At 41.9% G+C, this 6,630-nt stretch overlaps 1 non-coding gene across 1 annotated transcript; it reads left to right on the plus strand.

Annotated features, from left to right (window-relative positions):
- The first annotated feature begins 805 nt into the window (after nucleotides 1-805).
- Nucleotides 806-880, plus strand: Trnan-auu (transfer RNA asparagine (anticodon AUU)). Its single transcript has one exon. It is a non-coding gene; the product is annotated as a tRNA-Asn (tRNA).
- Nucleotides 881-6,630: the final 5,750 nt, after the last annotated feature.

Consider the following 6,630-nt stretch of genomic DNA (forward strand, 5'->3'; position numbering starts at 1 on the left):
GTTTCTACATCTACATCTACATCGATACTGTGCAAACCACTGGTGTTCGTCAAACACGTTCGTTGTCTGTAACATTTCCTGTGATAGCGCTTGAGTTGTCTGCAAACGTGTTGTCCTCTGACATCTGTCCTAAGTGTTTTTTAAATTAGGAACCTGAAGGAAACAGTAAGGGACTTACCTCAAATGACTGATGATAGTACCTTAATAAACTCGAGGGACGTTACCTACACACATGTATTTCGTTTGCCCAGATGCTATCTTCTATCTTCATCGTATTATATTTGGGAAAATTGCAACACCTGATAACTTGAAACTCGTGTCTAACAACGAATAGTTTACATTTATAAACTGCAGCTTATTTTGTGCTCAAAGCAAGTTAAGTCGTTTCTCATTTAATCAATCTTCTTGCGTCGCCACCTATGAAAACCTGAATAATACTACACGATAGTCTCTTCTCGACAACGAGACGCCACCCTTTATTGTAAGGCATCTGTTTCATTATAAGACGAGTAGATGAAGTTACGAGACATTTGCCCAGAAACAGCTTAATTAACTTAGACACGCCCGAAATAACAGACACTATATCCATGTACGTATATAGTTCTGGCAGTACCGGCCATGACCTTCTGTACCGATGCACACACATTCCCCGAACTCTTACGGGACTTAGTAAGAATGTCTTTCACGAATAATGAGTGAGTTGGGGTGGGACACTAAGTATGTAGTGTGTGGAGATACAAGGTGAAAATGTGGGTCTCGCAGGAGGCATGCACGAGATAGTCCCTACAGTCGCGCTGTCCTATGTGTCCTCGGTGGCTCAGATGGATAGAGCGTCTGCCAATTAAGCAGAAGATCCCGGGTTCGAGTCCCGGTCAGGCCATACAATTTCACCTGTCCGTGTTGATATATATCAACGCCCGTCAGAAACTGATGGTATTATTGTAATTCTAATTTAATTCATTGAGGATTTTCCCTGCCAAATCAATCAACAATGAAACATTTGAATCTTTGCGTTATAACTGTAGTTTGTGAAAACATTGTTATTACATATTAACACAGCAACTGTAGCGACATTTACTACAGTAACATTTTCAGTTTAAAAGCCTGTCGGAGATAACAATCAGAAGTTTAGGAACGATTAAGTATCCTTATGAGGATGGGTGTCTTCATAGACAATCACGCGGTACTAATGAATTATAATCGTAATAATCCAGAGAAGTGAAAAGTATTCATATGTAGAAAAAACCTGTAAAATCCGCCTGTTTTCTTGATTTGCTATCGAATCGACTTAATGCCAGATCGTTACATTGGCCTCTCTTCTATATGAAACGGTTACATTTATCGTCTGCAAAGCTATGTCGCGTGCTGCGGTATGCGGAGACACTAAAAGCACCACAGTAGAACACAGAAGATTCTAAGTTGATGTAATAGCCAGTAAGAAGCAGTACAATTCAAGTTTTAGTTAACGATTATTGAGTTTTTAGCCGGTTTTCGTGCCTTGGACATGAGCTAGGACCTTAAGATTTTGCATGAAGGGAGGTCTAGCAGCCACGTTGCACAGGAGAATGTGAAAAGTGTTCATATGTAGTAAAAACCTGAGAAATCCGCCCGTTTTCGTCATTTGCTATCGAATGTTCAAAAGCCCGTCGGACCTAACAATCAGAAGTTTAGGACCGATTAAGTATCCTTATGAGGATGGGTGTCTTCATAGACAAACACGCGGTACTAATGAATTATAATCGTAATAATCCAGAAAATATCTTCATTTCGGTGAAATACTATAAGCCTGACAACACCTGCATAATTCGTAATATACAACAAAAAACCACAGATGAAAAATTATTTCAGTGCGATGCAGATATTAAAGGAGCTCCCAAAATGTATATGGGACGGAAATGCACTTGACCTGCTGAGGTCAACTGCTTTTAGTACTTAAGTTAGTGTAGAAAGAAAAGTATGAGATGACACAAGGAAGAAAAAATGTCTGATGCCGCAAATGGGGGGAGGCAAGTGTCACCTTCCTTGCTTTATGTTCTGACGAGTATGAGACACTTCGTAATCGGTCCACGGCACTGAAGGATTCTGATTACAAAACGTATTCCCTAACGAAGTTCTAGCCCGGCAACACTCCATGACGTCACGATCCTTGTGCCGCCATTTGATATTAATAAACACTGTCTCCATTGTCACTTGTCTACGATTAAGTTTTAGCACAAGGAAGAAATAACGTTTGACTAAATTTCAGGGAGGTGCAGCAATTTCATTGTTTTATGTGGTTTTCATAAGTGGCAGTGAAAATATCTAAAAAGTTCAATGCTAGCGAAACATCTACTCTCTTGTAAAAAGAGTTTCAATAGGTTTAATCTTTCCTATATACAATCTGGAAAGACCAGATCCATTAAAAACTCATGACATGCAAAGTTTGATAAAATCTGTGTACCCTAAGTACACTCGACGTTGAATGACAATCTGTCCCATCGCAAGGCGGGTAAACAGCCCACTGGGCAACGTAAAAAGGTATGTAACAGGTTAGAGTTTGAAGACCACTTTACTCAGAATTGTACATGGTAAAAGTCAGCCCTTTGGATGACATAAAAATCATTCACTTGGTGGGGCAGTGGACAGCTGTTTTAAAAAATATCGTAATGGCCAATGTCTAGTGGAGCTTTCCCATTGATGGAGTAATGTGTGCCGTTACTTTTGAGCAGAGCATAGTTAAGAGATAGAATATTTGGTCACACTGAAATGAGAAGCGGAAGCAGATGCTTGGGGCTTGGAGACATGGAAAAGCGACTACTCTCAAATCGCGCGGTGGAAGTCAGGCTTGTATTTCTGATGATCAACCGATCATACTGAAACTGATGACCAGTCTCTGGCACCAGACTCTACTGTCGGTACCACTTGACACTCCAACTCATCATCTAGACATTTCGTTTTGGTCCGTTGCTTCCGGCACTGATCAGGTTTCGTCACTTAACAACTGATTAGCGATTTGAGGGCTCATCCATGTCCGAGCCGTCTTCGTCATTTGCATGAAAATTTCATAACTGCAAACCCATACGCAGATACTTCCAAAGATGACCCATTGCGACTGTAATTTCTCTAGTCACTCTCATTCCTTGCAGGATTGATTTAACTGCGTTGAAATATTCATAACTGGTATTTCCTCCCACTTCGTGATTTCTTGCTCACTTTAATGTCTAATTATTGCTTTAGTTAATTATATATTAGCTTACAAGCAATAATTGGTTAAATTGGGTTAATTTGGGAAAGACTTTTCGTTCTGTATTTAAATAAACCTTATTCTCTTTAATCTTTCTTGTAGGAATCAACACAATGAAATCATTTACTATCGACACACTATTTATATCAATCAGTTCATTCCACGACTATTTCATTTCCGTACCTGGGAGGACGGAGAGCGATCTGTCATCAGGCAGACATCATAGCAGCTGAAATGCTTGCTGTCTCGGTTGGCATCGTACAAATATCGTTTCCCTTGGTTCAGTGATATGTTTTACTGGGGTTTTGTCAGGTAAAGACCTCCTTTCAGTAAAAAAAAATGCTTTATAACTAAAAAGTCCTAAAAGTGAATACAAGGATCATTTATGAACTTAAGAAGGGCTCTGACATACAGTCACGAGACGTTCGGATCAGAGTGATTTCTACGTCGTCAGCTGCGATGCACCAATTTCCCTGTGAGCCGTCTCCTGAAACGCTACTTGAAAGGCAGAACACACCGTATCAGAGCGTCAGATCTCACCAGCCACAGTGCTGACTCCCCTGCTGAACGCTCAGTAAACATCGGATTCGCCGTCGCGTCCACGTGCGGAATTCGACACGGCGTGGTGTGAGAGTTCAGCTTGCGCAGCGCAGATCGCAGACCTCACGTAATAACTTCCCGTCATAGGCGGCGAAATGGCAGTTGGCCTTGAATGCAATGAAAAGAAGCGCTCCTGTTGAAGAGACGCCCAGTGCTCACACATGGGAGGCAAATAGACATCCGTCGCGGAGTTCTGCAATGTGAGGCCGCAATTAGGAACCTAAGTGTCACTCTCCACAGGCCGCTTACATGGCACAAACACGTCGAAGGCCTGCAGGATGAATGACTTACACTGGTTGCTAAACCCGACGTCCACAATCACACAGGTCCTTTGAATAATTCTGCACAAAACGAGACAGCGCCCAACTGTACCCAATAACAACCTATCGACGGTATTTTAAAGCCTATTTTTCCTTTCTGTCTTCGTTGGTTAGTTTAAGTTCCCATTTTCGTTTGCACATTTGGGCCTAATTTTGTTTCTGTTCATTTTAGCCGTCACACTCGGATTGCAGCCGTTATTTAGAGCTAGGCTTTTAACTGTATCTAATAACGTCTTCATATTTTCTTTGGCATTGGTGACTTCAATCAAGCGAACTGTTTTTCAACAAATAATTATATACTTCGTAATACCAATGTTAAAATTAACTTCTTTACAAACAATGATGTATTAACGAAGATACCACACTACTGGAAAAGAAATAGTGCACCTCTTAGAGTTTTCCAATTCACTCATGGTTGTGACAATGGATATGAAATACATGAAATGGTCACATTTACAGATCAATACCACGAGCGGTTCAGAGGTTCACCCATATTAGTACATTGTGTAATCTCTACTGGTTGCAATTCACGCACTTAGTATCGTATACAGAAAATCGCACAGAAACTGTCCTGGAATACGTTATTCTAGGCCTGCTCAACATGAACACGCAGATCTATAACTGTTGTTGATTGATAAGTGGCACGAGTCACTTCTCGTCCCATTATATGTCACACCTGCTCCAATGGGAGACAAATTTGGAGATCGTGCTGGCCAGGTAAGTTCCTGCAATTCTTGCAGAGCACTTTGATGTTTTCCATCAGTGTATGGGTGATCATTATGCTCTTGGGGCAACACATTACCTTCCTGGTACATGAACGGCAAAAGAATGCGTGGAACAACATTTTGCACCTATGAGCGCTGCTTAGCATTCCCACCAGAAACACCGGAGGTGAAGAACATCTACATCTACGTGATTACTCTGCTGTTCACAATAAAGAGCCTGGCTGAGTGTTCAATGAACCACCTTCAAGCTGTCTCTCTATCGTTCCACTATCGAACAGCACACGAGAAAAATGGGCGCTTAAATTTTTGTGTACGAGCTCTGATTTCTCTTCTTTTATCGTGATTATCATATCTCCCTATGTAAGTGGGTGACAACACAATGTTTTCGCAATCGGAGGAGAAAACAGATGATTGAAATTTCATGAGAAGATCCTATCGCAAAGAAAAACGCCTTTGTTTTAATGATTGCCACTCCAAATCACGTATCGTGTATGTGACACTATCTCCCCTATTTCGCGATAATACGAAACGAGCTGCCCTTCTTTGTACTTTTTCGATGTCATCCGTCAGTCCCACCTGATGCGGATCCCACACCGCACTGCAATAATCCAGAATAGGGTGGACAAGTGTGGTGTCAGCAGTCTCTTTAGCAGACCTGTTGCACCTTCCAAGTGTTCTGTCAATGAATCGCAGTCTCTGGTTTGCTCTGCCCACAATATTATCTGTGTGATTGCTCCAATTTAGGTTAATCGTAATCGTAATCCCTAAGTATATAGCTGAATTTACAGCCTTCAGATTTGTGTGACTTGTCGCGTAATCGAAATTTAGCTGATTTCTTTTAGTACTCATGTGAATAACTGCACATCTTTCTTTCTTCAGGGTCAATTGCCAATTTTCACACCATACAGATATCTTATCTAAATAATTTTGCAAGTCGTTTTGATCATCTGATGACTTTACGAGACGGCAAATGACAGCGTCATCTGCAAACAATCTGAGACGGCTACTCAGATTGTCTCGTATGTCGTTAGTATAGTTCAGGAACAATAAAGGGCCTATAACACATTTTTGGGGAACGCCGGATATTACTTCTGTTTTATTCGATGACTTCCCGTCTATTACTACGAACTGTGATCTTTCTGACAGGAAATAAACTTTTGTAGCTTAAATGCTCCCTAAACCTTCAGGTCAGGGGTGGTGCCAGTGTGTCATGGACGAATGCACTCTAAGAGAGAGCGCTCACCAGGTCTACGTCGCAAGTGTAAACGACCATCACTTGCATGGCGGCAGAATGTACTTTCATCGCTGAGGGCCACAGTGCGTCATTCTGTGTTCCCAGTCATCCTCTGACGACAACAGTTGAGCCGTGCATGTTGATACTTTGGCGTGACTGGAGGACGGGCTATAGATGTGTGTGTAAATAGTCCCACCGCTAAAAACCGGTTCGCAACATTTCTGGACTCACAAACCCTTCCATTGTGCTGTGGTAGCTGTACAGACTGCCACTGATGCCCTTGCAATACGAAGATTCTGGCGTGCGGCTGTGCTACGTGGACTCCAGAACCTTGTCTACAGGTGTGAGAAAGTTCACGTGATCATCGATACCATCAGCGTAGAACAACATACGTAGTATTCCCCACTTGTGCGACATTACTCCGAAAGGACCATCCCGCAACTCGAAAGGCCGCAAATTCACCCCTTTCAACTCGCTAAGGTGGTAGTAGGAAGCACATGTGAGTCTCTCTGGTATGGTTTCATTCTT

The sequence above is a fragment of the Schistocerca gregaria genome, chromosome 6, assembly GCF_023897955.1.
Source record: "Schistocerca gregaria isolate iqSchGreg1 chromosome 6, iqSchGreg1.2, whole genome shotgun sequence".
NCBI lineage: Eukaryota > Metazoa > Arthropoda > Insecta > Orthoptera > Acrididae > Schistocerca > Schistocerca gregaria.